Source organism: Bos javanicus, chromosome 21 (genome assembly GCF_032452875.1).
Source record: "Bos javanicus breed banteng chromosome 21, ARS-OSU_banteng_1.0, whole genome shotgun sequence".
Taxonomy (NCBI): domain Eukaryota; kingdom Metazoa; phylum Chordata; class Mammalia; order Artiodactyla; family Bovidae; genus Bos; species Bos javanicus.
Genome location: NC_083888.1, coordinates 29,138,814 through 29,156,296, shown reverse-complemented (window position 1 = coordinate 29,156,296; position 17,483 = coordinate 29,138,814). Strand labels below are relative to the sequence as shown.

General features: G+C 39.0%; 1 protein-coding gene and 1 non-coding gene across 2 annotated transcripts in view; one reads left to right on the top strand and one right to left on the bottom strand.

Annotated features, from left to right (window-relative positions):
* Positions 1-17,483, top strand: part of LOC133234299 (neuronal acetylcholine receptor subunit alpha-7) — a 139,615-nt gene that overhangs the window by 81,021 nt on the left and 41,111 nt on the right. The window lies entirely within an intron of this gene.
* LOC133234859 (U6 spliceosomal RNA) lies at positions 9,603-9,709 on the bottom strand. Its single transcript, XR_009732350.1, has one exon. It is a non-coding gene; the product is annotated as a U6 spliceosomal RNA (small nuclear RNA).

Sequence of the window (17,483 nt, the reverse complement as noted above, 5' to 3'; positions counted from 1 at the left end):
AATGGCAGGATTTCATTCTTTTGAGGACTGAGTAGTATTCCATTGTGTGGTGTATCTTCTTTATCCATTCTCCATCAGTGGACACTTAGGTTGTTATGATATCTTGATTATTGTAAATTATGCTGCAGTGAACACAGAAGTGACTGTATCTAATCAGATTAGTGTTCTTGGGTTATTTGAATAAATGACCAGAAATAAAATAGCTGGACCATATGGTAGTTCTAGTCTTAATTTTTGAAAGAATTTCCTTACCATTTTCCATAGTGGCTGTACCAATTTATAGTCCCACCAACAGTGTAAGAAGATTGCCTTTCATCCATATCATTTCCAACATTAGTTATTTCTTCTCCTTTGGATGATGGCCATTCTGGCAGATGTGAGATGATATGTCTTCATGGTTTTTATTTGCATTTCCCTAATAAGTGATGCTGAACATGTTTTTTTCATTCATGTTCCTGTTGGCCATTTCTGTGTCTTCCTTGGAAAAATATCTATTCAGATCCTCTGCCTATTTTTGATTGCATTGTTTTGTTATTGTTGATTTGTGTGAGGTCTTTTTTTTAATTTTAAATTATTTTTTAATTGGTGGAAAATTGCTTTACAATTTTGTATTGGCTTCTGCCATACAACAACATGAATCAGTCATAATTGTGTGTGTGTGTGTGTGTGTGTGTATGTATATATATATATATGTATGTATGTATGTATGTATATATCCCATCACTTTATGGCAAACTGAAGGGGAAAAAATTGATGCAGTGACAGATTTTATTTTCCTGAGCTCCAAAATCACTGTGGACTGTGATTTCAGCTATGAAATTAAAAGATGCTTGCTCCTTGGAAGGAAAGCTATAACCAACTTACACAGCTTATTTAAAAACAGAGATATCACTTTGCCAATGAAGCTCCATATATTCAAAGCAATGTTTTTTTCCAGTAGTCATGTATCAGTATGAGCATTTGACCATAAAGAAGGACGAGCACTGAAGAATTGATGTGTTCAAATTGTGGTGCTTGCAAAGACTCTTGACAGTCCCTTGGACTGCAAGGAGATCAGTGGTATGGAGATCAACACTTACATTCATTGGAAGGACTGATGCTGACGATAAAGCTCTATTACTTTGGCCATGTAATGTGAAAGGCCAACTCATTGGAAAAGACCCTGATGTTGGGAAAGATTGAAAGCAAAAGAGAAGGGGGGCAGCAAAGGATGAGATGGTTAGATAGCATCAATGACGCAATAGACATGAGTTTGAACAAACTCTAGGAGATGGTGGAGAACAGAGGAGACTGGCAGGCTGCAGTCGATGGGTCACCATGAGTCGGACACAACTTAGTGACTGAACAAAAAATAATAAGAATATTGCCCTGTGATGTCAGCTGTCCTCGCCATACAGTGTGCTCCAATCTATCTACTCAGAAAATCCTCCAGTATTTATTGTACAGTTTCTGGACTTGCTGTGGGTACTGTGGGGTCAGGTCCTACTCAGATCTGACCTTACTCCAGCTTGTTCACAAGGTTCACTATTGCCCCCAGAGTCCACCGTCTCAAGCTAGTTGTGGGGATAATCCACTGCACCTGCTGCTGCAGGAGTGCATTCCCTTCCTCCTCTTGGTCACACAGCCCCTTGGTGCTCCGCTTTTGTTTTGGCCCCACCCGTCATTGTAGGCTGCCCTCTGGTGTCTGTTCCCTTATTAGGACTCACTTGCTCAGTTGGACTGGGGAGAGGGAGGGATAAGATAGCCACCATTGGGATGTTCGGGGGGTGCCTCAGGTGGTAGAGGCCTGCTGGATGTTGCTACAGGCTAAGCCATGTTGTGTGCTGTCCCAGATGAATTGGCCTTGGGTCGTGGGTCCCTAGGAAGAGCCAAGATGCAAAGGCTCCCTGAAAGCTGTGGGTAGTGACCTGCCCCTGTGTAGAGCTTGGCAACTGCTGAGGTGGCCATCATGCCCACCTCTGCAGTCACAGACCACAGCCAGCTCATCCCTCCTACAGCACTCTCAAAGTGGTGGGGGGGGGTGGTCCTGTGGTCTGGGAATACGTGGAGTTAGAGGGTTCCTGGGACAATGATCTCTTGCCTCTCTGGCAGACACAGGTTTTCCCCTGGACTCCCTTGGCTGTGTTGTATTAACCCCGTCAGAGTATCGACACAGTTGTCAACCCCATTCCTCTCCCTGGAGTCCAACCCCTGAAGGAAGTCTGAGCCTCAGCACCCAGCCCATCCTTGTCATTTGACTGTGTAAACAGCTTCTTGGCTGAGAAGTGCTGGTCAACTTTGATTTCTTACCGAATTCTCTCTGCTTTGTCTTGCACGCACTTGTTGCTGTGCTCCTCTCTGAGGTTCTGTATCTCCCTCCTGTCCCTGCCCCTGAGGAAGTTTCCAAGTATATAGAAACTTTTCTACCTTCACAGCTCCCTCCCCAAGGTGTCCGTTTGTCTCTTTATTTTCTTACTGCCTTTTCCCTACTGCTTTATATGGAGTTTAGCTTGCCTTTTTGGAAGTCTGATGTCTTCTGCCAGCTTTCAGCAGGTGTTCTGTAGGAGTTGTTCCACATGCAGATGTATTTTTGATGTATTTTTGGGGAGGAGAATGATCTCCATGTCTTAATTCTTTGCCATCTTCTGTGTGAGTTCTTTATATATTTTTGATATCAACTCCATATCAAATATATAATTTACAAATATCTATTTGCCCTCAGGAGGTTGCCTTTTTATTTAGATGGTAATTTTCTTTACTCTTCAGAAGCTTTTTAGTGTAATATAGTCCTTTGTTTGTGACCCTATGGACTGTAACCCACTGGTGGCCACTAGTGGTAAAGAACCTGCCTGCCAGTGCAGGAGACATAAGACATGAGGGTTTACTTCCTGGGTTGAGAAGATCCCCTGGAGAAGGAAATGGCAACCTACTCCAGTATTCTTGCCTGGGGAATCCCATGGTCAGATGAGCTTGGTAGGCTACAGTTCATAGGGTCACAAAGAGTCAGACACAACTGAAGCCACTTAGCTCACACACAGATGGTGTAAGATAGTGGACTAGTTTCATTGTTTTGCATGTTTCTGTCAAGTTTCTCCACCATTTATCTAATAGACTATCATTTCTCCATTATGTGTTGTTTGCTCCTCTGTTGTAAATTAATTGTGCATATATGTGTGAGTATATTTTGGGGCTCTCAATTCTATTCCATTGACTTGTGTTTGTTTATGTGCCAATTCCATACCATTTTGATTACTATAGCTTTGTATTGTAGTTTGAAATCAAGGTGCATGGTACCTCCAGCTTTCTTCTTCTTTGTCAAGATTGTTTTGGTTATTCATGATTATTTGTGATGGAAACTTAAGTTATATCTATATAGTATCATATCATCTGTAAGTAGTGACAGTTTTACTTTGTTCTTTCTGATTTGAATGCCTTTCATTTCTTTTTCTTCCCTAATTGCTTTGGGTTAGGACATCTGAAACTGTGCTGAATAAAAGTGGCAAGAAGGGATGCCCTTATCCTGTTAACTGATCTTAGGGGAAAATCTTTTGGCTTTTCACCATTGAGTATGATGTTAACTGTGGGTTTGTCATATGTGGATTTTATTGAGTTGGGGTATATTACATCTGTGGCTACTTTGTTGAGAATTTTTATCATCAATAGTTGTTGAATTGTGTCGGATTCTTGTTCTGTATCTATTGAGGTGATCATATGCTTTTTATTCTTCATTTTCATGTATCACATTGATTGATACATGGATTTGAACCATTCTTTCATCCTTGGAATAAATCTCACATGGTTATCATATATGATATTTTTAATGTATTATTGAATTAGATTTGCTAATATTTTATTGAGGATATTTACACACATGTTTGTCAAGTGTATTGGCCTTTATTTTTTTTCTGTCATTCCCTCATATGGTTTTGGTATCACAGTAGTGCTTCCTATGTAAAATATATGTGGGAAGTCTCTCTTCTCTTCAACTTTTGAAGAGTTTGAGAAAGATGGATATTAAATTTTCTTTAAATACTCTCTGTGCAATTATCCAGTGAGCCATCTGGTCCTGGGTTTTTTTATTGTATTTTTTTATTACTGTTTTAGTCTTTTTGCTATTGATTGGTCTTTTCAGATTTTCTGTATCATTAAGATTCAGTGTTGGAAGTTATATGTTTCTGTGAATTTATCCCTTTCTTCTAGATTATCCAACTTGTTGGCACATAACTGTTTGTTGGATCTCTTATGATCCTTTATATTTCTGAGGTTGTAGCATTTTTTCTTTCATTTCTGATTTATTTATTTGAGTCCTCTCTCTTTTTTTCTGGTTACTCTAGCTAAAGGTTTGTTAACTTTGTTTATCTTTTCAAAGAACCAGGTCTTCATTTCATTGATCTTTTCTACTAGTTTTTTCTCTATTCCTTTCATATCTGCCCAAAGCTTTATTATTTCCTCTCTTCTACTAATTCTGAGCTTTGTTTGCTCTTCTTTTCCTAGTCCCATTACGTGTAAAGTTAGATTACTTTGGAGAAGTTTTTCTTGTTTTATGAGGCAAACCTGTATTGATGTGGACTTTTAAAGTTGCTTTCAGTTCACTTCCGTCATTCAGTCATGTCTGACTCTTTGTCAGCCCATGGACTACAGCACACCAGGCCTCTCTGTCCATCACTAACTCCCAGAGCTTGCTCAAACTCATGTCCATCGTGTTGGTGATGCCATCCAACTATCTCATCCTCTGTTGTTCCCCTCTCCTCCTGCCTTCCATCTTTCCCAGTATCAGGGTCTTTTCCAATGAGTCAGTTCTTCACATCCAGTGGCCAAAGTATTGGAGCTTCAACCTCAGCATCTGTCCTTCCATTGAATATTCAGGATTGATTTCCTTTAGGATTGACTGGTTTGATCTCCTTGTTGTTCAAGGGACTCTCAAGAGTATTCTCCAACACCATAGTTCAAAAGCATCAATTCTTAGGCACTCAGCTTTCTTTATGGTCCAACTCACATCCATACATGACTATTGGAAAAATAATAGCTTTGACTATATGGACCTTTGTTGGTAAAGTAATGTCTCTGCTTTTTAATATCCTGTCTAGGGTTGTCATAGCTTTTCTTCCAAGGAGCAAACATCATTTAATTTCATGGCTGCAGTCACCATCTGTAGTGATTTTGGAGCCCAAGAAAATAAAGTCTCTCACTGTTTCCCCATCTGTTTGCCTTGAAGTGATGGGACAGGATGCCATGATTTTAGTTTTTTGAATGTTGAGTTTTAAGTCAGCTTTTTCACTCTCCTCTTTCACTTTCATCAAGAGGCTCTTTAGTTACTCTTTGCTTTCTGCCATAATGGTGGTGTCATCTGCATATCTGAAGTTATTAGTATTTCTCCTGGCTGTCTTAATTCCAGCTTGTGCTTCATCCAGTCCAGCATTTTACATGATGTACTCTGCATATGAGTTAAATAAGCAAGGTGACAATGTACAGCCTTGACATACTCCTTTCCCAATTTGGAATCAGTCTGTTGTCCATGTCCAGTTCTAACTGTTGCTTCTTGACCTGCATACAGATTTCTCAAGAGGCAGGTCAGGTAGTCTGGTATTCCCATCCCTTGAAGAATTTTCCCCAGTTTGTAGTGATCCACACAGTCAAAGGCTTTAGCGTAGTCAATGAAGCAGAAGTAGATGTTTTTCTGGAACTCTTGCTTTTCCTATGATACAACAGATGTTGACAATTTGATCTCTGGTTCTTCTGCCTTTTCTAAATCCAGCTTCAACATCTGGACATTCTTGGTTCATGTACTAATGAAGCCTAGCTTGGAGAATTTTGAGCATTATTTTGCTAGTGTATTAGATGAGTGCAATTGTGTGGTAGTTTGAACATTCTTTTGCTTTGCCTTTCTTTGGGATTGGAATGAAAACTGACCTTTTCCAGTTCTGTGGCCACTGCTGAGTTTTCCAAATTTGCTGGTATATTGAGTGCAGCACTTTCACAGCATCATCTTTTAGGATTTGAAATAGTTCAGCTGGAATTCAGTCACCTCCACTAGCTTTGTTCATAGTGCTGCTTCCTAAGGCCTACTTGACTTTGCACTCCAGAATGTCTGGGTCTAGGTAAGTGATCACATCATCGTGGTTATCTGGGTCGTGAAGATCTTTTCTGTACAGTTCTTCTGTGTATTCTTGCCACCTCTTCTTAATATCTTCTGCTTCTGTTACATCCTTGCTGTTTCTGTCCTTGATAGTGCCCATCTTTGCATGGAAGTTCCCTTGGTATCTCTAATTTTCTTGAAGAGATCTCTAGTCTTTCCCATTCTATTGTTTTCCTCTATTTTTTTGCATTGATCACTGAGGAAGGCTTTCTTATCTCTCTTTGCTATTGTTTGGATCTCTGCATTCAGATGGATGTATCTTTGCTTTTCTCCTTTGCTTTTTGCTTCTCTTCTTTTCTCAGCTGCTTGTAAGGCCTTCTCAGACAACCATTTTGCCTTTTTACATGTCTTCTTGGGGATGGTTTTGATCACTGCCTCCTGTACTGTGTTATGAACCTCTGTCCATAGTTCTTCAGGAACTCTATCACATCTAATCCCTTGAATCTGTTTGTTACTTCCACTGTATAACTGTAAGGGATTTGATTTAGGTCATACCTGAATGGTCTAGTGGTTTTCCCTACTTTCTTCAATTTAAGTCTGAATTTTGCAATAACGAGGTCATGATCTGAGCCACAGTCAGCTCCTGGTCTTGTTTTTGCTGACTGTATAGAGCTTCTCCATCTTTGGCTGCAAAGAACATAATCAGTCTGATTTTCGGTGTTGACCATCTGGTGATGTCCATGTGTAGAGTAGTCTCTTTACTGTATCCCATAGATTTTAGTATGTCATATTTCTGTTTCATTTCTCTCTAGATAATTTTTGATTTTATAGATGACCCATTGGTTGCTCAGTAGCAACCCTATTATTACATAATGCCCTTCTCTGTCTTTTATTTCACTGTTAGTTTTAAATTCCATTTTGTCTGATATGAGTATAGCTATTCCAGCTTTCTTTTCCTTTCCCTTTGCATGGAATATCTTTTTCCATTTCTTCAGTTTTAGTCTATGTGTGTCCTTTCTTCTGAATTGAGTCTCTTGTAGGCAGCCTGTATTTTGGTCTTTTTGTTTGTTTGTTTTTGTCCATTCATCCACTCTATGTATTCTGATTGATAAATTTGGTCCAGTTACATTTAAAGTAAGTATCAATAGCTATGTGTTGCCATACTCTGATGTTCACATATAGCAATCCTATACAATTAGTCTGTTTTAAGTTGGTAGCAACTTAAATTTGAATACATTCCAAAACTTTATCTTTTTGATACTCCCCCATGTTTTATTCCTGGGCTAGGAAGATCCCCTGGAGGAGGAAATGGCAACCCACTCCAGTATTCTTGCCTGAAAAATCTCAAGGACTGAGGAACCTGTGGACTACAATCCATGGGGTCACAAAGAGTCAGACACAGCTGAGTGACTAAACACAGAAAGCCCCATATTTTATACTTTCAATGACTCACTTTAAATCTCTTTATTTTATGCATCCCTTAAGTAATTATTTTAATTTTAATTAATTTTATTGCTTTGTCTTTTGACCTTCCTGCTTATTTTATAAGGGACTAGTTCACTGTGTTTATTATATGTTAACGTTTTCAGTGAGATTTTTACTTTTGTTTTCTTATTATTAATTATGCCATTTCTTTTTCTCTTTTCAGCTTAAGAAGTCCCTTTAACATTTCTTGTTGGGTTGGTTTAGTGATGATGAACTCCTTTAGCTTTAATTATCTTGAAATATCTTGATCTCTTCTTCAGTTCTGAATGATAAGCTTTCTAGGCAGAGAATCATAGCTAGAATTTTTCTTTTTTTTTTTTTACTTTCAGCACCGTTAGTATATCATGCCACTCCCTTCTGGTCTATACAGTTTCTGCAGAGAATTCTACTGATATACCTCTTGCATGTTACCTTGTTTTTCTCTTTCTCCTTTTAGAATGTCCTCTATCCTTAACTTTTGTTATTTTAATTCTACTATGTCTTGGTGTGTGTGTCTATAGATTCATCTTATTTGAAATCATCTGCACTTCTCTGGATGTGTATTTCCTTTCACAGATTGGGGAAGTTTTCAGCCACTATTTCTTCAAATAATTTTTCTGGTCCTTTTTCTTTATCCTCTCCATCTGGAACCTCTATAATGCAAATTGCTCTTCTGCTTGATGTTATCTCAAAGCTCCCTTTGGGTATCTTCACTTTTAAGTTCTTTTTCATTTTACTGTTCTGTCTGGATGAGTTCAATCATCTTATCTTCCAGTTTGCTTATTTGTTCTTCTGGCTCATCCAGTCTGCTGTGGTGAACTCCTCTAGTGTATCTTTCAGTTTAGATGTAACTTCTATTTGGTACTTTCTTATATTTTCTATCTCTGTTGACATTCTCACTGTGTCCATCCATTTATTTCCTGAGTTTGGTGATCATCTATAAAACCAGCACTATTAACTCTTTATCAGATAGAGTGTTTATTTCCACTTTATTTAGTTATTTTTGAGATGTTGTCTTATTCTTCCCATTGGAGCATATTCTTCTGTCTCAGTTTTCTTCATTCTCTGTGTTTATTTCTGTGTATTAGGTGAATCAGCCATCCGTCCCAGTCTTGAAGGAGTGACCTTATTTACGAGATGCCCTGTGGGGCTCAGAGGTGCATTTCTGCCTGGCCACTAGAGCCAGGCATTCAGGTGTCCTCTATGTGGGCTGCATGCACCCCACTTTCTTGTGGGGACATAGCTGCTTCTGTGGTGGGCTAGTGAGCTGGGCTGACCCCCCAGACGGCTGAGGGATATAGCCACGGGTGCCGTGATGTGCTGGTGGATGAGGCACACCCTCCAGACTGGCTTTGAGACCTTCCTGCAAGGGCTGCACCACTGGTAGGCGAGGCTGTCACTTGGCTGATGTGCAGGAGTGGATGAAACTCTCAGCGGGACACATTCACTGGTGCTATTAACTTGGAGACTTTCAAAATGGTGCCTGCTAATTAGCGAGGTACTCTGAAATGGCAAAAATGGTTCCTGCCAATGTCTCCTAGGCCCCCGGGAGCATCTGAACTGGTTCCTGCCTCTCTGGTGATGCTTCAAGCTTGGTAAGTGATTTCCCTTGACCTGCAGTACATATGCTTTTTAATCTGGTCTTTTCATGCTGGTTTTGGAGTTGGGTGAGTCTGCATGTGGGCTCTTTAAGAGAAAGTCTTCTATTCTCTCACTTCTGTGGTTTTCCTAGATGCATTCCCTTTCAGCTTTTTAAAAAAATTGAACTGTAGTTGATTTATTGTGTTGTGTTAATTCCAGGTGTATAGCAAAGTGATTTAGATATGTGTGTGTGTGTGTATATATATATATATATATATATATATATATATATATTCTTTTTCAGATTATTTTCCACTAAAGGTTATTACAAGATATTGAGTATCGTTCCCTTTGCTATATAGTAGTTTCTTGTGTTTATTTTATATATAGTAGTATGTATATGTAAATCCCCAAATCCTAATTTATCCCTTCCCTCCCTGTTTGGTAGCCATAAAATTGTTTTCTACGTCTACGAGTATGTTTCTGTTTTGTAAATAAGCCAAAAAATAAGGAATGCTTCACAAATTTGTGCATCATCCTTGTTCAGGGACCATGCTAATCTTCTTTGTATTGTTGCAGTTTTAATATATGTGCTGCCAGAGTGAGCACTCTCTTTTGGTTTTTAAAATCAGGTGTTTGGGGGACTCATCTCTCCTGTGCAGGATCTAGGGGTCAAGGTACGTGATATGGAACTTGAGTCCCTTACTTCTCAGAGAAAAGATCAGGACCTTTGTGATCCTTCTCAGTTGTGGATCACTGCAGCCAGGGTGTGATTTCTTTCTTTCTTGGTGAGACATCTCTGTGTGTGTCCTCACTATCTCAATGCTGTCCTTGTACCCTTTGTTGTAGAGGTGCTGGTCATCCAGGTTTCAGGGCCCTTTATGAGGAAATTATCCCATATGTAGTTGTGGATCTGTTGTGTCTGTGCAAGGAGATGAGTTCAGAATCATCCTATGCCACCATCTCGAACCCTCTTTCACAATTCTTTTTTTAATATTGATCTTGTATCTTCTCACTTTGCTCCACTCATGTATTAGTTTTTGGACTTGTGGGGTTTTGTTGTTGCTGTTAGAGATTTCTTGGGGCTGTCCACATAATCATGTAAATGATTTCTATCATCTTGTTAACTGCAAATAAGACAGTTTTGTTCTTTCTAGTCTGTATGCCTTTATTTCCTCTGCTCTCCTGGTGAGGACTTTAGTATTATTTTGAATAAGACTGTTGAAAGCAGATATCTCTGCCTAGCTCAAGATCTTAGAGGGAAGGCACTCAGTCTTTTTACCATTATACTAGTTGTGTTTCTCTTTCTTTTTTTTTTTTTGGTAGATGTTCTTTATCAGGCTGAGGAAATCCCTCTCTAATTCCAGTTTTCTGACAGTTTTCATTCTGCAAGAATGTTAAATATTATCAGACCCTTTTTTTTTTTTTTTTGCATCAGTTGATATAAGCATGTGCTTCTTATTGTTTAGCCTGGCAGGCTACAGTCAATGGTGTTGCAGAGTTGGACACAACTGAGCGACTAACATAACACACACATGGTTGATTCCATGATCAGTTTTGAAATGCTCAACCAGCCTTGCAATCATGGAATAAACCCCACTTGGTTATGTGTATAATTCTTGATATATGCTGTTGAATTGTATTTGCTTATTTCTTGTTAAGGATTTTTATGTATGTTTATGAGGGAATGTATACATTTCTAGCTTTTTTCTTATTATTTTTTCAGTATCATCTTTGTGGTTTTGTTTTCAAAACAATATTAGCTTCTTAAAATGAGTAGATAGATATTCTCTCATCCTCTACTTTCTGTTAGAGAGTTATAGAACTGGTATTAATCCTTCTTAATTGTTCAGTACAATTTTCTAGTGAAATTATCAGGACCTAGTAAATTCTTTTCAGGAATTTTTAAATTATTAATTCAGTTTGTTTAATAATTTTGTGACTGTTCAGTTTATTTTCTCTCATTTAAGATTTAGTAGGTTGTGCTTTTCCAAGGAATTGGTTTTCATCTAAAATGTGAAATGCATATGTGAAGAGTTGTTTGCAACATTCCCTTGTCATTTTTTGATGTGTATAGGGCTTGTAGTAATATACTCAAATTCATTCCTGATGTTGGCTTGTCCGTTTAATTGATCTTTTCAAATAAGTAGATTTTTGTTTCATTGATTTTCCCTATTGTTTTTATTTTCTTACTTTCATTGATTTTTCTTCCTATATTTATTATTTCATTCTCTCTACTTTTATAGGTTTATTTTTTGCTTGTCCTTTCTTGTTACTTGAAGAGTGAGCATGGAGTTACAGAAATGAGATTTCTTCTAGTATAAGCGCTTACTACTATACATTTCCCTCTCTGGTCAATACCAAAATCAGATTGATTGTATTCTTTGCAGCCAAAGATGGAAAAGCTCTATACAGTCAGCAAAGAAAAGACCTAGAGCTTACTGTAGCTCAGGTCATCAACTCCTTACTGCAAACTACAGGCTCAAATTGAAGAAAGTAGGGAAAACCACTAGGCAATTCATTTATGACCTAAATCAAATCTCTTATGATTATACAGTGGAGATGACAAATAGATTCAAGGGACTAAATCTGGGAGTTAGAGTTCCTGAAGAACTATGGATGGAGGTTCATGTCATTGTACAGGAGGTGATGACTAAAACCATGCCCAAGGAAAAGAAATGCAAGAAGGCAAAGTGGTTGTCTGAGGAGGCCTTACAAATAGCTGAGAAAAGAAGTGAAAAGCAAAGGTAAAAGGAAAGATAGACCCAACTGAATGCAGAGTTCCAGAGAATAGCAAGGAGAGATAAGAAAGCCTTCTTACGTGAACCATGCAGAGAAATAGAGGAGAACAGTAGAATGGGAAAGACTAGAGATCTCTTCAAGAAAATTAGAGATACCAAGGGAACACTTCATGCAAAGATGGGCACTCTAAGGGGCAGAAATAGCAAGGACATAACAGAAGCAGAAGATATTAAGAAGAGGTAGCACGAATACTCAGAAGAACTGTACAAAAAGGTCTTAATGACCCAGATAACCATGATGGTGTGGTCAGTCATCTAGAGCCAGACATCCTGGAATGTGAAGTCAAGTGGGCCCTAGGAAGTATTACTATGAACAAAGCTAGTGAAGGTGATGGAATTCTAGCTGAGCTATTTCTAACCCTAAAAGATGATGCTGTTAAAGTACTTCATTCAATATGCCAGCAAATTTGGAAAACTCAGCAGTGGCCACAGCACTGTAAAAGGTCAGTTTTCATTCTGATCCCAGGAAGGGCAATGCCAAAGAATGTTAAAACTACCTCAGAATTGTATTCATTTCACATGCTAGCAAGGTAATACTCAAAATCCTTCAAGCTAGACTTCAGCAATAGATGAACTCAGAACTTCCAGATGTACAAGTTGGATTTAGAAAAGGCAGAGGAACCAGAAATCAAAATGCCAACATCTGCTAGATCACAGAAGAAGCTCTAAGAAAAGTAAATTTTAAAAAAATCTACTTCTGCTTCATTGACTACGCCAAAAAGCTTTGACTGTGTGGATCATAACAAACTGGAAAATTCTTAAAGAGATAGGAATACCAGACCACCTTATCTGCCTCCTGAAAAATCTGTATGCAGGTCAAGAAGCAGCAGTTAGAACCAGACATGTAACAGCCGACTGGTTCAAAATTGGGAAAGGAGAACGTCAAGGTTGTATTTTGTCACCCTGCTTATTTAACTTACATGCAGAGTTTGTGTGAAATGCCAGGCTGGATGAAGCACAAACTGGAATCAAGATTGCCAGGAGAAATACCAACAACAACAGATATGCAGATGATGCTATAATAAAGGCAGAAAATGAAGAGGAGGTAAAGAGCCTCTTGATGAAGGTGAAAGAGGAGAATGAAAAAGCTGGCTTAAAACTCAGCATTCAAAAAACGAAGATCATGGCATCCGATCCCATCACTCCTTGGCAAATAGATGGAGGGGAAAGTGGAAACAGTGAAAGATTTTATTTTCTTGGACTCCAAAATCACTGCAGATGGCAGCCACGAAATTAAAAGACATTCGCTCTTTGGAAGAAAAGCTATGACAAACCGAGACAGCATATTAAAAAACAGAGACATCATTTTGCCAACAAAGGACAGTAGAGTCAAAGCTATGGTTTTTCCAGTAGTCATGTACGGATGTGAGAGTTGGACCATAAAGAAGCCTGAGCGCCAAAGAATTGATGCTTTTGAACTGTGGTACTGGAGAATACTCTTGAGAGTCCCTTGGACAGCAAGGAGATCAAACCAGTCAATCCTAAAGGAAATCAACCTTGACTATTCATTGGAAGGTCTGATGCTGAAGCTGCAGCTCCAGTACTTTGGCCACCTGATGCAGAGAGCCAGCTCATTGGAAAAGACCCTGATGCTAGGAAAGATTGAGAGCAAGAAGCAAAGGGGACAACAGAGGATCAGATGGTTCGGTGACATCACTGACTCAATGGGCTTGAGTCTGAGCAAACTCTGGAAGATGGTGAAGGACAGGGAAGCCTGGCGTGCTGCAGTTCGTGAGGTCACAAAGAATCATAAATGGCTTAGTGACTGAACAACAACAAATCTCCCTCTCTGTTGTTTACCTGTGCTTCACAAATTTTGGTATGTTATTTTCTTCAGTTCAGTTTATCTTTTGAGTTCTCTGTAGCATTTGTTTTTGACTCAGATTATTTTTTTTAAATGGTGTTTATATTCCGAGTGTTTGGAAATTCTCTTATCTCCTTTTTTTTTTACTTGTTTTTAATTTGATTCCATTGCAGACACAAATCACACATTCTGTATGGTTTAAATTCTTTTAAATTTGTTGAGGATTTTATGGCACAAGTTGTGATCTGTCTAGCATATGTTCCATGGGGACTTGAAAACATTGTTTTTGCTGTGTTGGGGAAGTGTTTTCTGTCAGTTGGGTCCTATTTGTTGATGGTGATGGTGTGTGTTCTATGACTTTCCTAGTTGTCCTCTTATCAAGTATTGAGGAGGAGTGTTGAAGAATGTGGATTTGTCTCTTTCTTTTTTTAGAACTTCTTTCTGGTTTTGGTTCCTATATTTTTCAGCTTGTTTGTTTGGGAAAGAGTGTATGATTGCTGTGTCTTCTTGGTAGATGGAATTTTTAATCAGTATGTAGATTTATTATCTGCCCTTTGTAATTTTCTTTCGTCTAAAGTCTGGTTTATCTGGAAATAATATTGTAAATCTTGCTTGTTGTAATAACATTTTCTTCGAATATGTAATTTGGTTGGCAGCCTAGAGTCCACAGTTGATGGGGTTGGTGGTAGACGTGAGTTTCTCCTTTGGTGTTTAGCTGAGGTGGGACTTTTACTTATTTTGTTTTCTGTCTCTCTGGTTGCTGTTTCCTGGTCATTTGGCTTTTCTTAAGATGTTTTCATTGTTTCTGTCTACACTTTTGATGCTTCTCCAGGACTCAGTTTGGAATATGAGACAAATGGAAGCCCAGGATCCTCGTGTCAGTCCTTCTGCTTTCTTCTCTGCATGTTCACAGTGGCCTTATGTGTGTTTATATATTATGTTAGGAGTTTTAGGTATAGTTAATGGAAGTAATAGTGCTGTAAAACACTGATAACAAAATATCACACTCTGGGCTTTTTTCCCCCAAAGTAGGTGTTTATTTGGGGCAGAATACCCAGACCATTGCACTTTATTTCTTATTTATCTATATGTAGATAAATATATATATGTTCCACAAAACTCTTAAGTGACTGTAATGAATACATAAAAATGGAGACTTTTATTTTTCCCAGTTCTGGAGGCTGGAAATCCAAGATCAATAGCCAGCCAATTCTTTTCCAGGAGAAACCTCCCTGTCTGGCTTCTCATTGTGTCCTCGTATGGAAGAGAAGAGAGAGGCGATGAATACTAATTTAGCCTATTCTTATAAGGCTACCAGTCCTATTGGATTAGGACTCCATTCTTATGACTGCACTTGGCCTTAATTACCTCCTTAAAGTCCTATTTCCAAATATAGTCATACTGGGGGTTAGGACTCCAGCAACATATGAATTTGGGGAGGGGGCAGTTCAGTCCATGCAAATAAGTAAGTGTCTATTCTATCCATAACTGAAAGTCTGAGCTCTAATTCTTGTTTGTTTTTTTTTTTTGAAATGATAATAAACATATTTGTGACTGTATTTATTTTAATCATATATATTTTTCCAGATGAAACATGGGCTTTTTAAGGTTCTTAAATCCTCTTGTTCCATTTTATGAAATTTCTTTCCAAACACATTATACCAGCCTAGTTTACTTATAAGCAAATTAGGTCCCTGATGATATGTTCCACTTAATCTAAACCAGGTTTTTATTTTTCATTATTAACCTTCTTGCTTCAGTTTTTTGGTGGAAATATTTAGTATAACTTTAGGCAGGACATCTTTAGATTAACTTCTTGAAGGTAAAAACAATGTTTCTGTGTTATCATTTTTAGATTTTATTTATATTGTCATAGCAAGTGGTATTTTTCAAAAACATATGCTTAGTTTATTTAGAGTTCATATTTATTCAGATTATTGTTGATTAATTTCTTTATATTCTTCACCTAAAGGAAAAACTCCCTTAAAAAATTAGTCTGGTCACTTTTCAGCCAATTACTGAGGAACTTCAGGCAGGGACTTGATGGATCCAGTTAGGTGGGAGGTTTTCATGGTGACCTACATGCCTGCTCAGAGGCCATGAGCCCAGGTGGGCAGAGTGCACAGTCAGCACCTTTCCCTCTGTATTTTCTGGTCACTTTCACTCCTGTGAGAATGTCCACACCTAATGCACAGTCCTTGTGTGCACAGTAACCAAGGGCACCAGCGGCAGAAGCTCTTCCTTCCCTGGTGGAGGTGGCTAGCTTTCTCTTGCTCCCTTGGTTTCATGGCCCTGGAAAGAAAGGGTGTCACAGGTTACACAGCTTAGAAATGGAGAATTCACTTTTACTTCATGCCCTCATTCACATTCGTAAAGTAGGCTGCCCCACCTCTGTGTTAGAGGAACTGCAGGGGCTCTGGGCAGCCCAGGAGGGCAGAGGCCAGTGCTTTCCCCACATGTAGCCCTGGGAGCTCAGGGAGCAGTCCTGTGTCCCAGGTCACAAAAAGGCTCTCCTAGGGAGGAAGCTTCCCTGTAGGGAGCTTCCTTGCAGCTCAAACGGTAAAGAAACTGCCTGTGATGCAGAAAACCCGTGTTTGATCCCTAAGTCGGGAAGGAAGATCCCTGGAGAAGGAAATTGCAACCCACTCCAGTATTCTTGCCTGGAGAATCCCAAGGACAGAGAAGCCTGGTGGTCTACAGTCCCTAGGGTCGCAAAGAGTCAGATATGACTGAGCAACTAACACTACACAAAACCTAGGGAGGCAGGGATGAGACCTGGGCCCTGCCCTCTCAGACGCGGTGGGCCGGGACTGAGCAGGTACTGCCTTTGAAGCACTGCCTTCTCTGAGAAGGGGGCCAGAGGAGTATCTCCTTCTCAGTACAGGAAGGTGAACAGGAAGCTAATCTGTTTCTGGCTATGCGAGGGCAAGTTCCATGTCACAACCAGGGGCTTGGAGACTGAAGATTCATTCCAGTCTGTGGCATCTGGAAGGCAAGATATGTGCTGTCCAAGCTCCATGGTGGTGCACCGGTGTTTGAGCCTTGAGTTTTCTGCCACCTGACAAATAGCACAAACTCCAGTGGTTGGTGTCCCAGAGTGGGGGCTGGAAAGCTGTGAGGGGACAGCCACAGGGCTCTGCTCTTCCCCCACCTGTCCTTTGTTTCCACCAACACTGTGGCTGCATTTGTATCTCCTAAGCTCTTTGCATAGGCCTTCATTAGATTTTACAGCAAATGTTGCAAAGACCTTCAGGGTTGAAGACATATAGATAGCAATGGAACTCAAAGGCAGACAGACATGCACAAATAGATGAGTTGAAAATTAAGCTTACAAGAAAAACAGCAGCTCTCTTGGAGCAAATATCAGCAGATACAACAAACTGCAGATCTGGTTCTGAATTTTAGATAATAGAAACTAATAAATAATGTTTAAATAATCAAGTACAAGAATTGAAAATGCAAGAAAAAAAGCAAAACACTCTCTGAATAGCTGCTTTGAAAAAAATCACTTAAAATTAATAAGAGATGAAAATTATAGACGTTACAATAAAAAACTCAATTTATCTACAAATCAGAAATAAACTCATTAATGTGAAAAAAACTTACAGTTATCAAAGGAGAAAGGTGGAGGAGGGATAAATTAGGAGTTTGGGATTAACATACACTAATGTATATAAGCTAGATAAACAACAGGGACCTACTGTATAGCACAGGGAAGTATTCTCAATATTTTGTAATAACCTACAAGGGAAAGGAATCTTAAAAAGAATATATGTAT